The 18,417-nt window shown below is 45.2% G+C and overlaps 1 long non-coding RNA gene across 1 annotated transcript in view; it reads right to left on the reverse strand.

Annotated features, from left to right (window-relative positions):
* Positions 1–3,152: 3,152 nt before the first annotated feature.
* Positions 3,153–18,417, reverse strand: part of LOC147124934 (uncharacterized) — a 46,152-nt gene continuing 30,887 nt past the window's right edge. The window contains exon 2 of the long non-coding RNA XR_015079245.1: positions 3,153–3,482. This is a non-coding gene — a long non-coding RNA (uncharacterized LOC147124934). The remainder of the gene's footprint in view (positions 3,483–18,417) is intronic.

Consider the following 18,417-nt stretch of genomic DNA (forward strand, 5'->3'; position numbering starts at 1 on the left):
CAGCCAGTCTTTGAACACTTTTGGTTCTGCATCCAAAACTAGTTTGTGTGTTGTGGCCCCTTTAAGCTGTTGCCAGATTTTCAGTGCTGCAGGGACTGAGTCGGCACTACCACCAAACAGCAAGCTCCCAGTCACTAGCATTCATAATACCAGGAGCTTTACATTATTATGATAATTCGGCTGACCCCTGACTGCAACAGGATCAGCCCACTTCTCTTCAAGTGGGTGTGAATCGGTTACACTGCGGTAGAATTGCTGCTTGGGGTGCAACCAGGAAATTGTGCCCAAAATGCGCTTGAAATTGCACTAGTTAGGTTGCAGTTCCAAGTTTTCATTAAAATTTATTTACATAATCACAAACATAAAATCTTCAATGAACCAGCGCAGTGGAGCAGCGTAATAAAATGTAATTGTTTCTTTATTGTTCTTTCCATTAAAAAGTATTCCTTGATGTATTTAAGAGTGGTAAAATGGTTTCTTTTATTAATACAATGGTAAATACGTTTATCACCAAAAATAAGCATTTTTAATAAAGGGTGTTCAGTCTTCTACCTGTGAGTAACCTGATTTAAAATCACTGAAAGTGACTTTAATAAAACTATGCTGAACTATTTAATAGTTTCATTGGTGTAATAGTCTGTTTCTTAGTAAATTAAACATTTTTTGATATGAAAACACTTTTAAACTGTGCCTACTAGTGCACCAGTACCTATGAAAATGAGCGCAATTTGAAGAGCCTTCCCTAACCAGCGCAATTGATGGAATCTTAACATTCCCCCCTGGAGTATGGCCAGTGTTGTGGGTAGGGCCTGATCCGGGCTAATTGAACCTTGAACCAGTGTAAACAATCGCGGAACAAACGAGCCTATGTGGTTTTGAGCGTAACTCACTTACATTTAACATTGCCTGATCTCTCGCACTGGTGTGGCCGATTCAGCCTGGATTGCACGATATTAGTAGTGTAATCAAACGGAAACTGCACCACATTGTATTTTAATGGAGTTGCTCATGGACAAATAACAGTTATATGGCGTATGCTCCAATCCCAATGCCAGTGTCACACAAATAGTTGAATGACCCACATTTCAATCCTGCTCAGTCTCCTCCAGCATCTCTGCTCCACTCCTTACTTAAGCAGTGCACATTTGAGTCGTATCATACAAGCCACAGAATGAAATTGTCATCGATGTATTCCGAAGCAGAACAATCTCAGATCCTTGGACTGTAGGAGCCGGTTGTGCCATTTTTTTACAGGAGTTCTGCCCTTGCCCATTGTTTCTTTTGGGGCCCAGCCAAGTTATGCTGGACTGTGTCCAGTTCCCATCAGTGTACTAACCTTCAAGACTTCCATACACCACAGGCATCTGCACTAGCCCCAAATCCCAGTTCCCTGCAGTGCCGTCAATCACATACTGCAGTAGACCCCTCTCCCACCACCCCCTACCCCCTCCCCCCCCCCCACCTCCAAAATCCAGATCCCCCAGCCTCCTGGGTTAGGAGGCACAGTAAGTTGTGTAGATGGGAGCAAGAAGTTACAAGGGGACATAGGCTAAGTGAGTGGGCAAAACTATAACAGATGGAGTTCAATGTGGGGCGATGTGAGGTCATCCCCATTGGGTCTGAGAAAAACTCTCAATATTTACTTAATGGGGAGAAACTAGAAGGTGTGCAGGAGCAAAAGGGTTTAGGTATCCATGTACATAAATCACTAAAAGCTAGTGCACAGGTACAAAAAGCAATCAAGAAGACTAATGGAATGTTGGCCTTTATTTCAAGGCGATCGGAATACAAAGGGGAGGAAGTTATGCTGCAGTTGTACAGAACCTTGGTCAGACTCCATCTGCAGTACTGCATTCAGGCTTGGGCATTGCACCTCAGGAAGGATAGACTGGCCTTGGAGGGGTGCAATGCTGATTCACCAGAACGATAACCAGGGCTTAAAGGGTTAAATTATATGGGCAGTTGCATAAAGTTGGCTTTTATTCCCTTTAGGTTAGAAAGATGAGGAGTGATCTAATCGAGGTGTTTAAAGTGATTTAATAGCGTAGATGCAGAGAAACTATTGCCTCTGGTGGGAAAATCCAGAGGAGGCATAATCTTAAAATTACAGCTAGGCCATTCAGGAGTGAAATCAGGAAGCAGTTCTTCACAAAGAGTAGTGGAAATCAGGAACTCTTCCCCCAAAAGGTTGTAGATGCTGGGGATCAATTGGAGCTTTCAAGACTGAGCTTGATAGATTTTTCTTGGGTGAGGGTATCAAGGGATATGGAGCAACGGGAGGTAAATAGAGTTGAGGTATAGATCAGCCAAGATGTAACTAAATGGCACAATAGGCTTGAGGGGCTCAATGTCCTGTTCCTGTGTTCCTCAGTTTTCACATTCCCTCTTGTGCTCCCACCGCCCCCTAAGTACTCCTAAACACTAACCCCTTTCTTTTCAGTGTTCCCAGGCCCAGATCAGTGCTACCAGAGTCCAGCCACCCCAAAATCCTCTCCAGCCCCAGACACAATCCCACAAAGTGTTCCCAAACCCACAAAATTACTCCGAGTTCCAGCTCTCCTCCTTCCAGACTGTGGTCCCCACTGCTTCCAACACTCTGTCCGCAGCACAAACACCCCAGCCCCACCTCTCTCAACTGCTTCTCTACCCTCTATACGTTGTCTCCCATCCACTTTCATACCAAAAGTCTCTCAGCATCTTCTATAGTCTAACCATTAGCAAAGGCAAGACAGAGTACAGGAATGTGTCCGAGTCGTGAGTGATATTGGGGTTGTAGGGAAAGAGAAGAGAGACCTACAAAAAGACTGAGAGACACATAGATCTTTCTATTTTAACCATTGTGTCTATAAATGTTACAATCACTGAAAAGCTGCAAATCGTTGTAAATCGCCACAGAAAGCAGAGACCTTGGCTTTTAGGAGCTTCTATTGTGTAAAATCACATTACACAATAAGTAACCACATTGTTCCTCAGTTTCTCCAATGTATCCCCTGACTTAAATATTACTATTGTTTTTCTGTTGTTTTAGCTATAGTTCTCATTACCCAGCAGTTAGTGCAGATCTTTTCTTGTACATGTAACACAATTGGATTCACTTAAACGTTGAAAACATTTAAATCACTACATAATAACATGCTTTGCTGAATCCAGAGTGTGTGAGTTCTTGCTTTGTTGCTACTTTATTCCCCTTCTGTACAGGTTAACGCAACTACAGTTATGTGGCATTTTGTAGCATCAAATGGATAGAATGGTTAACAGGAAATGGGGGTTTTATTCCCATATTTGGAGATCAAAATCTTCTCTAGTTCAGTCAGTTTAATCTCCAGAGTGATTAGTTTCTTTAACATCTCATCCTGAATGGCAATCTTCTTCATAGTTTCCAAGTTGTCACTACTATAAGTCGAATGCACAGAAACAAAATATTCACTTTGTGGCTCAGACTTGTTGGGAATAGTTCCAGATTCTTCCACCTAATAGGTTTCCTATGATGAAATACAATCAGACCATTAATGAAAGCATTAAAAGGGATAATTCACTGCCTCCAATAAAGTTTTGTGAGCTCTCACAATAATAGGTGTAATAAGGCACCTGCGTCAGTAGACAAAGTGTGTGTGCACATTAACCCGCTAATTGATGCAATTGATCTTGAGCTCTACAATGAAGGAATCATTTTTCTAACACAATAACTGGGCTTATCGAAGTTCATTCTGCCCCAAACAACAATGAGTCAGTAGAATGCTGCAGCGTTATATAGTGCAGGACATTCAGCAGTAATACTCTGGTAAATACTCTTTTCCCTTTCTTACAAGCCGTGCTTATGCTTGAATGATAATAAGACACACATCAGAATTACCCCACAGAGATAAGGCCAAAAAAAATAAATCTGGTAAAACCACCAATGAACTCCTGTACAAATGAATAACTGTCTTTAAAGCAATGTTACAGCACCTATGTCCATTTGCTGAGTGTAAACAAGCTTTCTGTAAAAACCCTGAAACAACGCGATGACGTCATCACGTTGGTCACGTGGTGCCCCGAGTGGCGGGAAACATGACGTCAGAGGTGGGAGGTTCTGAGTTCAGACCTCATGGAACTAGTTACTGTGGAGACCTGTTTGCTGTTGCTCCTGCATGTTTTTGTTTTGTTCACCAGTTTAATTACATTTGGTTAATTTACTGAACTGCCTAACCTCAGTGATTTAGATAGGAATCCGTTGATTCCTGCATTGGTGACCCCGAAGCTTCGCGGACGATTTTCGCGGAGACAAGCTCGAGAACAAGATGGATGTAAATGCAGCGAATTTGAAGCTCCCTCAATTTTGGGAACAACAGGCAGCCTCCTGGTTCGTTCAAGCGGAGGCTCAGTTCCAACTGCGAAACATAGTGCTGGATCAGACCCGTTACCTGTATGTGGTCTCTGCACTGGACAGCTCGACGGCTTCCCGCATTATCAGCCTGCTGGAGACCCCGCCCGCGGCGAACAAGTACGAAACGCTCAAGGCGCGCCTCCTGCAGGTATTCGGTCTCACAAAGGCGGAGCGCGCACGGCGCTTGCTCGCACTCCCGGGGTTAGGCGATGCTAAGCTTTCCGAGTTGATGAGCCACATGCTCACCCTCCTCGGGTCTGAACCGCAGTGTTTTATATTTCGTGAACTGTTCCTCAGCCAGCTCCCTGAGCAGGTACAAGCAGCCCTGACCAGGTCGACGGCTACAGACGGTGTGGTGCTCGCGGCCGAAGCTGATACCATTTACGCGGTGATGCAACAGTATTGCACCACCTCGATGCACCCCGCCCCCAAGAACCCCGCCTCGGCACCTCCACAGACTGGCTTTTGCTACTACCATGCCCGTTTTGGTCAGAAAGCCAGATGCTGCCGACCGCCGTGTAAATTCATGCCACCGGCACCGAGAAAGCAGCAACACCGATTGCACGACCGGAAGGGAAGCCCCGAGGTCGGTTTTGCCTCCACAGTGACAGTTGGTGATTCCGGGAATATCGGAGTCGCTCCGACAGGATTGTCCGACCTCCTCGATGATTGACTTTGATGATTAAAGACACTTCTGGGGGGGCACATGTGGTAAAACCACCAATGAACTCCTGTACAAATGACTAACTGTCTTTAAAGCAATGTTACAGCACCTATTTCCGTTTGCTGAGTGTAAACAAGCTTTCTGTAAAAACCCTGAAACAACGCGATGACGTCATCACGTTGGTCACGTGGTGCCCTGAGTGGCGAAAAATGTCATGATGTCAGAGGTGGGAGGTTCTGAGTTCAGACCTCGTGGAACTAGTTACTGTGTAGACCTGTTTGCTGTTGCTCCTGCATGTTTTTGTTTTGTTCAGTTTAATTAAATTCGGTTAATTTACTGAACTGCCTCGACCTCAGTGATTTAGATAGGAATCGTTGATTCCTACAAATCCACCTCTCTTCCCAAGCTGGCTGCAGTCCCATCTTCAGTGAGGCAGAACACCTGTTGCCTGGTGTTCAAACAGCACTTTCATTAAAGGATTCACAATGAAGTGCTAGTTATTGCAGCAGAGGCCCCATTTACCACTTTGGGCAGGTAATCCACCTCGTACCGGCACCAAACAAGCATCTGGCTGAATCACCACCAAATGGACCTCTGCCAGTTGCTGTCGGGAGAAAAATGGGCCAGTGCGTAGGTACAGAGAGTTATTCCAAGAGCAATCCATCATCTCCCCACTCCACGCACTTAGCACTTTTATGCAAGAGTCCAGGAAGAACAACTAACATTTTGATAGCACTTGTCTAATGTAAGAAGACATTTCAAGGTTCTTACTATTAGGAGGTAAAATCAGCATACCACTTCCAGCCTCCTGCAGGCTTACAGGTAAAAGGCTGGGCCTTCGTGCACAGGCCAGAGAATTGATGCCCATACCCTCATGACAACAGTCACCTACAGCACTGCAACATTCTTGGTTCTCATCTTTTCCCATGGTCTAGAAATGGGAATCCCATCCAGTGATATCAATATGCAGTTCTGGTGGGACAGTTACCTGTTGCAAACAGAAAGCCAGGCAGGCTAACCTTTCCTGAAGAGCCTACATCCTCAGAAATGTCCCTCCTAAGATCAGTAGGTACATTTATGCTCAGTTATCATCTAACCAACATCCCCTTGCCCATATCATTCACCCAGGACCCCTGCATCTTTATGCTTTTTCAAACAGTGTGATCTGAATCAACTCAGTTGCCTAACTATAGGTTAGCAGTACTGGTGAGGTTATAGTGCACTATATCCCCCAACTGTAGTCTTCAAGTGCACACATCCCACCCTGTATGCATGAAGCTGCTTAATACCTCATTTTCCCATCTTTTTGCACTCATGTGGAAACGCATGCATCTGAATAATAGGGATAAAAGTAAAATGGATTCTGCTCGCACACACCCTGACTGTCAACTGTTCAAGTAATATCTGTAGAAATAAAAACAGAAAATGCTGGAAATACTCAGCAGGTCAGGCAGCATCTGTGGAGAGAGAAACAGAGTTCATGTTTCAGGTCGATGCCCTTTCATCAGAACTGATGAAAGGTCATCGACCTGAAACGTTAACTCTGTTTCTCTGTCCACAGATGCTGTCTGACCTGCTGAATATTTCCAGCATTTTCTGTTTTTATTTCAGATGTCCAGCATCTGCAGTATTTTGCTTTTGTATTAGTATCTGTAGACCTTCACTTGACCAGTAGAAGAACCAGACATCATCAGTGAGGAATGGCGTCTTCAACTCTACCATCTTCACTGATCCTAGGTGTGTGGCACCTCTACCTCTTCCTTGGGAGAGTATGAGAGTAGCATAGCTGCCTTGAACAACTCGACACCACCCAAGAGTGAGCCAGAGTGAAGCACCTGCTGCCTCTTCAGCCAGATCAGTGATAATCTCAGCCAGCAATGACTTTGGGCAGTATGCACAGCAACAGATTCCTATCGATCACTCACTTTGCTTTTGTATAGCTGACATTACTGGTACCAATACATCAAGATTCGATGCCCATTATATAGGCGATTGATTGCTTCTGCTTATTTAATCTCCTATGATACTGGGTTAAATTTTGAGGACAGGTTGCATAAACTTGGTTTATATTCCCCTGAGTTTAAACAGTTGAGGGGTGATCTGATTGAGGGGTTTAAAATGATTAAAGGATTTGATAGGGTAGATACAGAGAAACTATTTCCTCTGGTGGGGTAATCTAGAACAAAGGGGCACAATCTTAAATTTCGAGCCAGACCATTCAGGAATTAAATTAGGATGCACTTTTTCACACAAGGGAGTGGAAATCTGGAATTACATACAATTACATAGAATATACAGCACAAAAACAGGCCATTCGACCCAACCAGTCCATGCTGGCGTTTATGCTCCACTCAAGCCTTGTCCCATCCTTCCTCATCTAACTCTTATCAGCGTATCCCTCTATTCCCTTCTCCCTTAAATGCTTATCTAGCTTCCCTTTAAATGCATCTATACTATTGGCCTCAACCATTCCCTGTTCCACATTCTCACCACTCTCTGAGTAAAGAAGTTTCTTCTGAATTCCCTTTTTGATTTCTTGGTGACTATCTTATATTGATGGCCTCTAGTTTTGCTCATGTCCACAAGTGGAAGCACTCTCTGTCTACAATATCAAAACCTTTCATAATTTAAATGACCTCTATTAGGTCACCCCTCAGCCTTCTCTTTTCAAGAGAAAAGAGACCCAGCCTGTTCATCCTTTCCCGATAGGTATAACCTCGCAGTTCTGGTATCATCCTTGTAAATCTTCTCTGCACCCTCTCCAGTGCCTCTATATCCTTTCTATAATATGGCGACCAAGTGTGGTGGTCTAACCAAGGTTCGATACAATTCATTCGTAAAGGGATGTCGATTCTAGGACAATTGATATTTTCAAGGGTAAGTGCGACACATTTTTAAAATGCAAGGGTATCAAGCGATATGAAACAAAGGCGGGTAAATGGAGTTGAGGTATGATCTAACTAAATGGAAGAACAGGCTCGAGAGGCTGTATGTCCTACTCCTGTTCCTATGTTTCTTGTTATGCATTGTACGGGTAGCAATAGTGTGTCTCAGGCATTTATGTCAAATTAACATACCTAGGCCACGATGCTTATGCAGCCCACTGCCCTCCTCTTTCATGGGTAGATCTCGAGTGCTGTTGGTGCTTATGTACCCCGCCCATCTGTGGAAATGGGTTCCATTGTTTGTTACAGGATGCCCACCAGCACGCAGGCATGCTCAATTATCTCAAAAGGACAGAACATCGTTTGTTGTAATGCAGAAAACTACCAAAGTTTATAGGTGCTCCACCCAATGACTCTTCCCGGCTGTGTGCTAGAGGATGGCTACAGACAATCCTTTGTAACCAGCATAGCTAGGTGGTGGCGGCACTGCACTGGGAATGCACAATTGGATGGAACACAGCCTCAGAAGCCAAGCATGAAGAAGCATTGCTACAGTAGCCAGGCTGTGATGAAGTAGTCCATAATCACCAGTACAGCATTAAGTGTAGGAGAACTGATCAAGCATGATTGGCCATTGTTAACAGCTCAAGCAGCTATTGCTGGGGTCTTCCTGGAGCTGCACTGCCCATAGCTAAGGTGTAAGAAAGTGGCCTTGGACTGCTAACCAATAGAGTGTCCTACACATGAGACTCTGGGTTGGATTCAGGGTGTTAAATTGGGTATGATCGGGGAGAGAGACTGATGTAACATTTGGACACTGAGGAGTACTGCCACTTCACTGCCCAACTGGCATTTCACTCCCCACACTTGATCACTGCTGACCATTTCGCCCCCCTCCCCCCAAATGCATGATGGCTGTGGGAAAGGGCCTGCATCCTCAGCAAATTCCCCTCCCATCTGCCCAGCTTACCACCGAGGCCACCACAGGTAGCGGAAAGCCCCAGGAATGGGCCGTAACAGCCCTGTGGTCCCTTTTGGGAATCAGTGATTCTAAAACAGTGGGGGTGGGAGTTGGGGGGGGCGGAAGTCATCTGGAGAGAGAACAACTGATGACAGAAGCAGCTACTACAGGGTAGAACCGGAAACGTGGAGAGGAAGAGTGGAAAGAGGTGCACACACATGCTTTTGATAGTAAGGACTGAGTGGTGCTTACTTGCAATTCATGACTGGAATTTTCAGTGATTGGTTTGCCTTCCTATGTGCTGCCACTATCACAGTGCTAGGCCGACTGGCTTTCAGATTCAACAAACACATGCCTAATAAAAACAAATGCCTTGAACACCTCTTGCAGGTTCCATGGAGCACAGTAAGAAGGTTTCCATGATGCTAACAGTAAAGCACACACAATCTATGGCTCTGACTTATTGAAACAGCGCTTGGCAGAACTTCTACAAAAGAGGAAGCATGTCACTTTTATCACAGTGACATTACTCAACTGGCACAATGAGGCGGTTAAAAAGGCATATGGGATACTTGCCTTCATTAGCTGAGGCATAGAATATTAAGAGCAGGGAGATTATGATGGAGCTGTACAAAACGCTAGTTAGGCCACAGCTGGAATACTGTGTGCAGTTCTGGTCGCCACACTATAGGAAGGATGTGATTGCATTGGAGAGGGTGCGGAGGAGATTCACCAGGATGTTACCTGAGCTGGAGCGCTTCAGCTATGAAGAGAGACTGGACAGGCTGGGGTTGTTTTCCTTAGAGCAGAGAAGGCTGAGGGGGGACCTGATTGAGGTGTACAAAATTATGAGGGTCATAGATAGGGTAGATAGAAAGGAACTTTTCCCCTTAGTAGAGGGGTCAATATCCAGGAGGCATATTTTCAGGGTAAGGGCAGGAGGTTTAGAGGGGATTTGAGGAAGAACTTTTTCACCCAGAGGGTGGTTGGAATCTGGAACTCACTGCCTGAAAGGGTGGTAGAGGCAGGAACCCTCACAACATTCAAGAAGCATTTAGATGAGCACTTGAAACGCCATAGCATACAAGGCTATGAACCAAGTGCTGGAAAATGTGATTAGAATAGACAGGGCTTGATGACCAGCACGGACACGATGGGCCGAAGGGCCTCTTTCTGTGCTGTATAACTCTTTGACTCTATGACTATGACATTGACTTTTAGTGTAAAATGGGTGACAGCGAATCTGCAGCCTATTTTTCATCTCTCCCCATTTTCATTTCCATTGACTTCAATTGGAATCTCAGCCCACTTTCTAACACAAAAACTGCCCATCTAATTCAATGCTAATTCACAATCGAAGAGAGGGCACAAAGATGGCAATTGCGGCTAATGCAAGTCCCACACAGACCAGGGTGGTTGGGGTGGGGGGGGGGATGTGGAGGGTAAGGAAGAAGTGAGAAATTCTATTCTGAGGTTAGAGACCACAACGTTAAGAATAATCCCCTACTTCAAGGTGTTTGGTACCGCCTGCAAACCAAAAGCATTACAACAGCCACAATATTTATGTGGCTGGTCCAGTTAAGTCCAGCAAATGACTTACCTCCTGACTCCCTAGAGCCTTTCCGCCATCTACAAGGCACAAGTCAGGAGTGTGATGGAATACTCTCCACTTGCCTGGATGAGTGCAGCTCCAACAACACTCAAGAAACTCGACACCATCCAGGGCAAAGCAGCCCGCTTGATTGGCAACCCCGTCCACCACCTTAAGCATTCACTCCCTCCACCACTGGCGCACCGTGGCTGCAGTGTGTACCATCTACAAGATGCACTGCAGTATCTCGCCAAGGCTTCTTCGACAGCATCTCCCAAACCCACGGCCTCTACAACCTAGAAGGACAAGGGCAGCAGGTGCATGGGAACACCACCACCAAGTTCCGCTCCAAGTCACACACCAGCCTGAAATGGAAATATATTGCCATTCCTTCATCGTCATTGGGTCAAAATCCTGGAACTCCCTCCCTAACAGCACTGTGGGAGCACCTTCAGCACACGGACTGCAGCAGTTCAAGAAGGCGGCTCACCACCACCTTCTCAAGGGCAACTAGGGACGGGCAACAAATGCTGGCTTTGTCAGCGATGCCCACATCCCATGAACGAATAAATTAAAAGAAATAGGTAAGAGTTTAACAGCATATACATAACAAACCAATCAAACAACTGGTGACTGTTATTTTCTGTGTAGTTGCTGGAGTTTGCATACAACATATTTATTAGTTAAGTGTAGCACTCCCTCAGTACTGCACTGAAGTGTCAGCCTAGATTATGTGCTCACATCCCTGGTGTGCGACTTGAACCCATACCCTTCTGACCCAGAGATAGGATTGCTACCACTGAACCAAGGCTGACATTAGCCTTTGGAGAGTCTCAATATGCATCTAAACCAATTAGGAGCCTTTGCCAAGATTGAAAGGATAAGTCACTAAGAGATGACGCAAAAATTAGGGGGCAATCCCAAATTTAAATAGAGACAATATTGGCTCCTATATGGAAAAACAATGTTAGATCTCTTTGGAGCTTATCTTTAAAGTATGTGTTGTGTATGTACCTTTAAGGGAATAACTGGTCTTAGACTGCAGTACCGGCAGTGACCACCCATGTATAAAAGGCCCTAGCAGGCTTCTGTATTTTCAGTCTGACGCTGCCTCCTGTTCAGTAAAGTACCTGTTAAACTGTTCTCCCGAAGTCCATGTATTATTAAGGCGCGGACTTTACAGTGGCGACGAGTAAGTTCGAACTCACCTGCAGTGTGGCATTATCTCACGGGGATCTCACCTGAGAGGAGGGTCCTGGAAGGTCGTAGTCTGAGCAATGGGCGTCGACCGAGGGCAACCGCCCAAAGAATTCATCGGTGTTCGGAGAATTGTGGGAGAGATGGTGGTTCCAGCGAGTCGTGCTGGTAGCAGGTAGTGCGCTGACCCTTCCAGACTGCGGCGGGCTCAAGCTCGATCGAACGGCTCTGCAAATCGGGCCGCACAGCGTCGCCGGGAAAAGAAAACACGAGAGAGAGGGTGGAGCGCACAGGGCACGGTCGGTGCTCAAGAACAGGACAGCAGAGAAAAACTAAACAGGGGGGAAGGAAAACGAGACGCACCAAAGCTGCGGGTCACCGCCATTACCCTGTAGAATGCTAGGAGTAGTGTGGCAGTAAGGGGAAGAAGCAAAAGCACGGGAGGCGCCATCTTATCCCATTCGGGAAGAAGCAAACGCACGGGAGGCGCCATTTTATTCCATTGGGGAAGAAGCAAAAGCGCAGGAGGCGCCATTTTAAATCGCCCAAGATGCCGAAAAGTGGCAGTATCACTGCTTTCGACAACGATGTAGAAGACTGGACCACGTATGTAGAAAGAATCGAAGTGTACTGCAAGGCAAATGAGGTGGCCGATGGAAAGAGGGCGTCGGTATTATTAAATCTGATGGCTGCGAATACGTACGGCCTATTGCGGAATTTAATTACCCCAGCTAAACCAATGGAGAAAAGTTTTGAGGAGATTGTTCATATCTTACAGGAACACCCAAGCCCTACACCACTGCTGATAGCAGAAAGATTCAAGTTGCATAAAAGAAACCAGCACAAAGATGAGAGCAATGCTGACTATCTTACGGAACTACGCAAGTTATCGAAGCACTGCCAGTTCGGAGCAGGACTGGCAGACACTGGAGTGGTGCTGGAGTTTTGCTAAGTGGGAGAGTTCGAATAAGTGGGAGGTGAGGGTATGTTTTTTGCTCTGTTTTGTTCCCCACTCCCAGGCTTGGACAACACTGCGGAGGCGGAGCAGCGAGATGAGTCAACCAAACAGGCCCCACAGACAGTATTCAAGGAGGAGGTTGGTGATCAGCTGGTTGGTTGGTTTTCTTCCTTCTCTTCTCTTTTATACCTTTAAGTTGGTAAGTCCTTTGAATAGTGGTGTGACATTATCATCTATATCTGGGCAGGGTCTTCATAACTAATAATAAGACATTTAATTAATTATATAGAATGGAGCAGGTGATGTGTTACTGTTGCGAGATGTGGGAGCCAGTGGTCCCCATTGAGGCTCACGGTGATTACATCTGCGACAAGTGTTTGCTGCTAGAGGAACTCAAGTTCCATGTTATGGAGCTTGAGACCGAGCTTCAGACACTGCGACACATCAGGGAGGGGGAGAAGTTCCTGGACTCTATGTTTCAGGAGATGGTCACACCTATGAAGTTAATTATTGCAGATGTAGTCCGTGGTCAGGGACAGGACGGTGTGACTATGAGTGAGGAAGGTACAGGGATCCAGGATGTAGTGTTGAAGGAGACGCAGCCCTTGTTCTTGTCCAGCAGGATCGAGGTTCTTACTCCCTGTGAGGGTGGGAGCGGGGACTGCAGGGAGGATGAGCAACCTGGCCACAGCACCGTGGTACAGGGGGCCATTCAAGTGGAGGGAGTAAAAAGAAATGTTGTAGTGGTAGGGGATAGTATCATTAGGGGGATAGATAGGGTTCTCTGCAGTCAAGAGCGGGAGTCCCGAAGGCTGTGTTGCCTGCCTGGTGCAAGGGTTAAGGACATCTCTTCTGGGCTGGAAAGAAACTTGGAGTGGGAGGGGGAGGATCCAGTTGTCGTGGTCCATGTTGGTACAAACGACGTAGATAGGACAAGGAAGACGGTTCTGTTAAAGGAGTATGAGCAGCTAGGGGTCAAATTAAAAAACAGAACCTCAAGGGTAATAATCTCTGGGTTATTACCTGAGCCACGAGCGAATATGGCTAGGATAAATAAAATTAAAGAGTTAAATGCGTGACTCAAAGACTGGTGTGGGAGAAATGGGTTTTGCTTCTTGGGACACTGGCACCAATACTGGGACAGGAGGGAGCTGTTCCGTTGGGACGGACTCCACTTGGCCAGTGCTGGGACTAGAGTCCTGGCGAACCATATAACTAGGGCTGTAGAGAGGGCTTTAAACTAATTAGTCGGGGGGAGGTTTCTAGAGAGCAAATAATAGAAATGACAACAGAGAAAGTCATAGACTTAGGTAGCAGTGGGGGAATTAAAAAACAGAATGTGTCAGGAAGGGACAGAAGGTATGGAGCAAAAAGTAAAGTACTAAAAAGGGAAAAAACAGGAACTAAGTGTCACAAAACATATTTGAAAGTTCTTTATCTTAATGCACGTAGCATTCGTAACAAAATGAATGAGTTAACGGCACAAATAACGACATATGGGTATGATCTTGTGGCCATTACAGAAACATGGCTGCAGGGTGACCATGACTGGGAATTAAACATACCAGGTTATTTAATAATCAGGAAGGACAGGCAGGAAGGGAGAGGAGGTGGGGTGGCTATGTTAATAAAGGAAGGAATCACTATAATACAGAGAAATGATATTGGGTCAAAGGAGCAGGATAGTGAAACAGTTTGGGTGGAGATAAGGAATAATAAGGGGAAAAAAACACTAGTGGGTGTAGTCTATAGGCCTCCGAACAGTTGCAACTCTGTTGGATGGAGTATTAATCAGGAAATAGTTGAGGCTTGTAATAAGGGAACAGCTATAATTATGGGGGATTTTAATTATCATATTAACTGGACAAATCAAATTGGGCAGAGCAGCCTTGAGGATGAGTTCATTGAGTGTATTAGGGATGGGTTTCTTGAGCAGTATGTAACTGAACCGACCAGGTGGCAAGCAACCTTAGATTTGGTCCTGTGTAATAAGACAGGATTAATTAAAAATGTCCTAGTAAAGGATCCCCTTGGAATGAGTGACCATAACATGGTTGAGTTCCATATTCAAGTAAAGGGTGAGAAGGTTGGATCTCAAACAAGCGTGCTGAGCTTGAATAAAGGAGACTATGAAGGTATGAGAGCGGAATTGATTAGAGTGGACTGGGAAAATAGATTAAAGGGTAAGACGGTACATGATCAGTGGTGTACATTTAAGGAGTTATTTTACAACTTCCAAAAAATATATATTCCACTGAGGAAAAAAGGGTGTAAGAGAAAAGACAGCCATCCGTGGCTAAGTAAAGTAATTAAGGATAGTATCCGACCAAAAACAAGGGCATATAAGGTAGCCAAATCTAGTGGGAGGATGGAAGATTGGGAAGTCTTCAAAAGACAGCAAAAAATAACTAAAAGATTGATTAAGAAAGGGAAGGTAGATTATGAAAGTAAATTAGCAAAAAATATAAAAACAGACAGTAAAAGTTTCTATAGTTATATAAAAAGAAAAAGAGTGGCTAAAGTAAATGTTGGTCCCTTAGAGGATGAGACTGGGACATTAATGGTGGGAAACATGGAGATGGCAAAAACACGGAACAATTATTTTGTATCAGTCTTTACAGTAGAGGACACTAAGAATATCCCAACACTGGACAAACAGGGGGCTCTGGGGGGGAGGAACTAAATACGATTAAAATCACTAAGGAAGTGGTACTTGGTAAAATAATGGGACTCAAGGCGGATAAATCCCCTGGACCTGATGGCTTGCACCCTAGGGTCTTGAGGGAAGTAGCGGTAGGGATTGTGGATGCATTGGTAATAATTTTCCAAAACTCACTGGACTCAGCAAAGGTCCCGGCAGATTGGAAAACTGCTAATGTAACACCCTTATTTAAAAAGGGTAGTAGGCAGAAGGCTGGAAACTATAGACCTGTTAGCCTAACATCTGTGGTTGGTAAAATGTTAGAGTCCATTATTAAGGAGACAGTAACGGGACATTTGGATAAACATAATTTAATAGGACAAACTCAGCATGGTTTCATGAAGGGGAAGTCATGTTTGACAAATTTGCTGGAGTTTTTTGAGGAAGTAACATACAGGGTGAATAAAGGGGAACCAGTGGATGTAGTGTATTTAGACTTCCAAAAGGCATTTGACAAGGTGCCACACAAAAGATTATTGCTCAAGATAAAAAATCACGGAATTGGGGGTAATATTTTGGCGTGGGTGGAGGATTGGCTCTCTAACAGAAAGCAGAGAGTTGGGATAAATGGTTCATTCTCAGATTGGCAACCAGTAACTAGTGGCGTTCCGCAGGGGTCAGTGCTGGGTCCCCAACTCTTTACAATCTATATTAACGATTTGGAGGAGGGGACCGAGAGTAACATATCAAAGTTTGCAGATGATACAAAGATGGGACGGAAAGTAGTGAGTGAGGAGGACATAAAAAACCTGCAAAGGGACATAGACAGGCTAAGTAAGTGGGCAGAGATTTGGCAGATGGAATACAATACTGGAAAGTGTGAGGTTATGCACTTTGGCAGGAAAAATCATAGAGCAAGTTATTATCTTAATGGCAAGAAACTGGAAAGTACTGTAGTACAAAGGGATCTGGGGGTCCTGGTGCACGAAACTCAAAAAGTTAGTATGCAGGTGCAGCAAGTGATCAAGAAGGCCAATGGAATGTTGGCTTTTATTGCTAGGGGGATGGAATATAAAAACAGGGAGGTATTGCTGCAGTTGTACAAGGTATTGGTGAGACTGCACCTGGAATACTGCATACAGTTTTGGTGTCCATACTTAAGAAAAGACATACTTGCTCTCGAGTCAGTACAAAGAAGGTTCACTCGGTTAATCCCGGGAATGAGGTGGTGGTCATATGAGGAGAGGTTGAGTAAATTGGGACTCTACTCATTGGAGTTCAGAAGAATGAGAGGCGATCTTATTGAAACATATAAGATTGTGAAGGGGCTTGATCGGGTGGATGCGGTGAGGATGTTCCCAATGATGGGTGAAACTAGAACTAGGGGGCATAATCTTAAAATAAGGGGCTGCTCTTTCAAAACTGAGATGAGGAGAAACTTCTTCACTCAGAGGGTGGTAGGTTTGTGGAATTTGCTGCCCCAGAAAGCTGTGGAAGCTACATCATTAAATAAATTTAAAACAGAAATAGATATTTTCCTAGAAGTAAAGGGAATTAAGGGTTACGGGGAGCGGGCAGGAAATTGGACATGAGTCTAGGTTCGGAATGGTCATGGCCCTGTGGGTAGTGGAGTGGGCCCAGGGGCCGTGTAGCCTGGTTCTGCTCCTACTGTGTTCTAATTCTGTGTTAGATTTCAGGAGATGGTTTTATTCCTGTTCCTGGCTGGGGTGCAGATCGCCTTTACAGAAGGTAAGTACTGTAGAAAATATAGGGACAGAGTGATCTCCTGGAAGAATTTCGATCGCCTAGATGGGTCGGAGAGGAATTTCCCAGATTTTTTTCTCCCAAATTGGCCATTGGGTCTTTATCTGGTTTTTCGCCTCTCCCGGGAGATCACATGGGTTCGGGTGGATGCACAGTGATAGAAGATCTGAGGTTAGGATCAGATCAGCCATGATCTTATTGAATGGTGGAGCAGGCTCGAGGGGCCGATTGGCCTACTCCTGCTCCTATTTCTTATGTTCTTATGTTCTTACACCTTACGGGATAAGTTTGTCTGCGGGCTCCAGAGTGAAGGAACCCAGAAACGACTACTTTCAAAAAAGGACCTGATGCTAGAACAGGCTTTCAGCATGGCAGTATCCTACGAAGCAGCAGCACGGGGAGCTGCGGAAATACAACAGAAACCACAAGAATACAGCGCTAACGAAATGGCATATGGAGCCGAAAAGTGCTATTGCTGCGGCAGAACAACCCATGAGCAGAAGGACTGCTGGGTTAAAGACAAAATATGCAGGCAATGCGGAAAAATGGGACATATAGCAAGAGTCTGCAGGTCGGGAAAGAAGACCAACATGACAAGGACTACTAAGGAACAGTACAGGAAAGTAAAGAAACTGACAGATAGTAGTTCAGAAGATCAGGAGAGTGATAAGGACTCCGGGAGCAGGAGACTAAGTTGTTTAAAGTTACACAACGTGATCGCAAAGGAAGATCACCGAACCATTTGGGTCACCCTCATGATAGCAGGGTCCCCAGTAAAGATGGAATTGGACACAGGATCAGCCATAACTGTCATGAATCGACGAGACTATGAGCGGCTATTCTCACACATACCCTTAAAGGACACGTCCATTGTATTGAAGACATACACGGGGCAAAAAGGTCTACCCCAGAGGAAAAATGAGGGTGCCAGTTGAATATAACGGAAAGGAAACACAGAAACTATACATGTATATACTACGAGATGGAGGACCACCATTATTGGGACGTGAATGGATCCGAAAACTACAATTGGATTGGCATTCCATTCTGGCACTAACTGTGACTGACAAAAAAGATGATGACGTCGCACCTGGACGTCTGTCACAGATTCTATCTGACGCGGAAGAGGTGTTCCAACAAGGACTTGGGACTCTAAAAGGAGTAAAGGCAACCATAAAGATTGAGGATAACACAACCCCAAAAATTTTTCAAGGCCAGACCGGTGCCATACGCAATCCGCCCACCTGTGGAAGCTGAACTGGAGAGTCTGGAGCATTCGGGGGTGCTGTCTAAGGTGGACTGGAGCGAGTGGGCCATACCCATCATTCCTGTAATGAAGAAAGCATTGAGCAGCACACCTGGGGAGCCAAGGAAGGTTCACATCTGCGGG

This window comes from Somniosus microcephalus, chromosome 1, assembly GCF_052327205.1.
Source record: "Somniosus microcephalus isolate GS21.2 chromosome 1, FLI_Smic_1.0, whole genome shotgun sequence".
Lineage (NCBI taxonomy): Eukaryota > Metazoa > Chordata > Chondrichthyes > Squaliformes > Somniosidae > Somniosus > Somniosus microcephalus.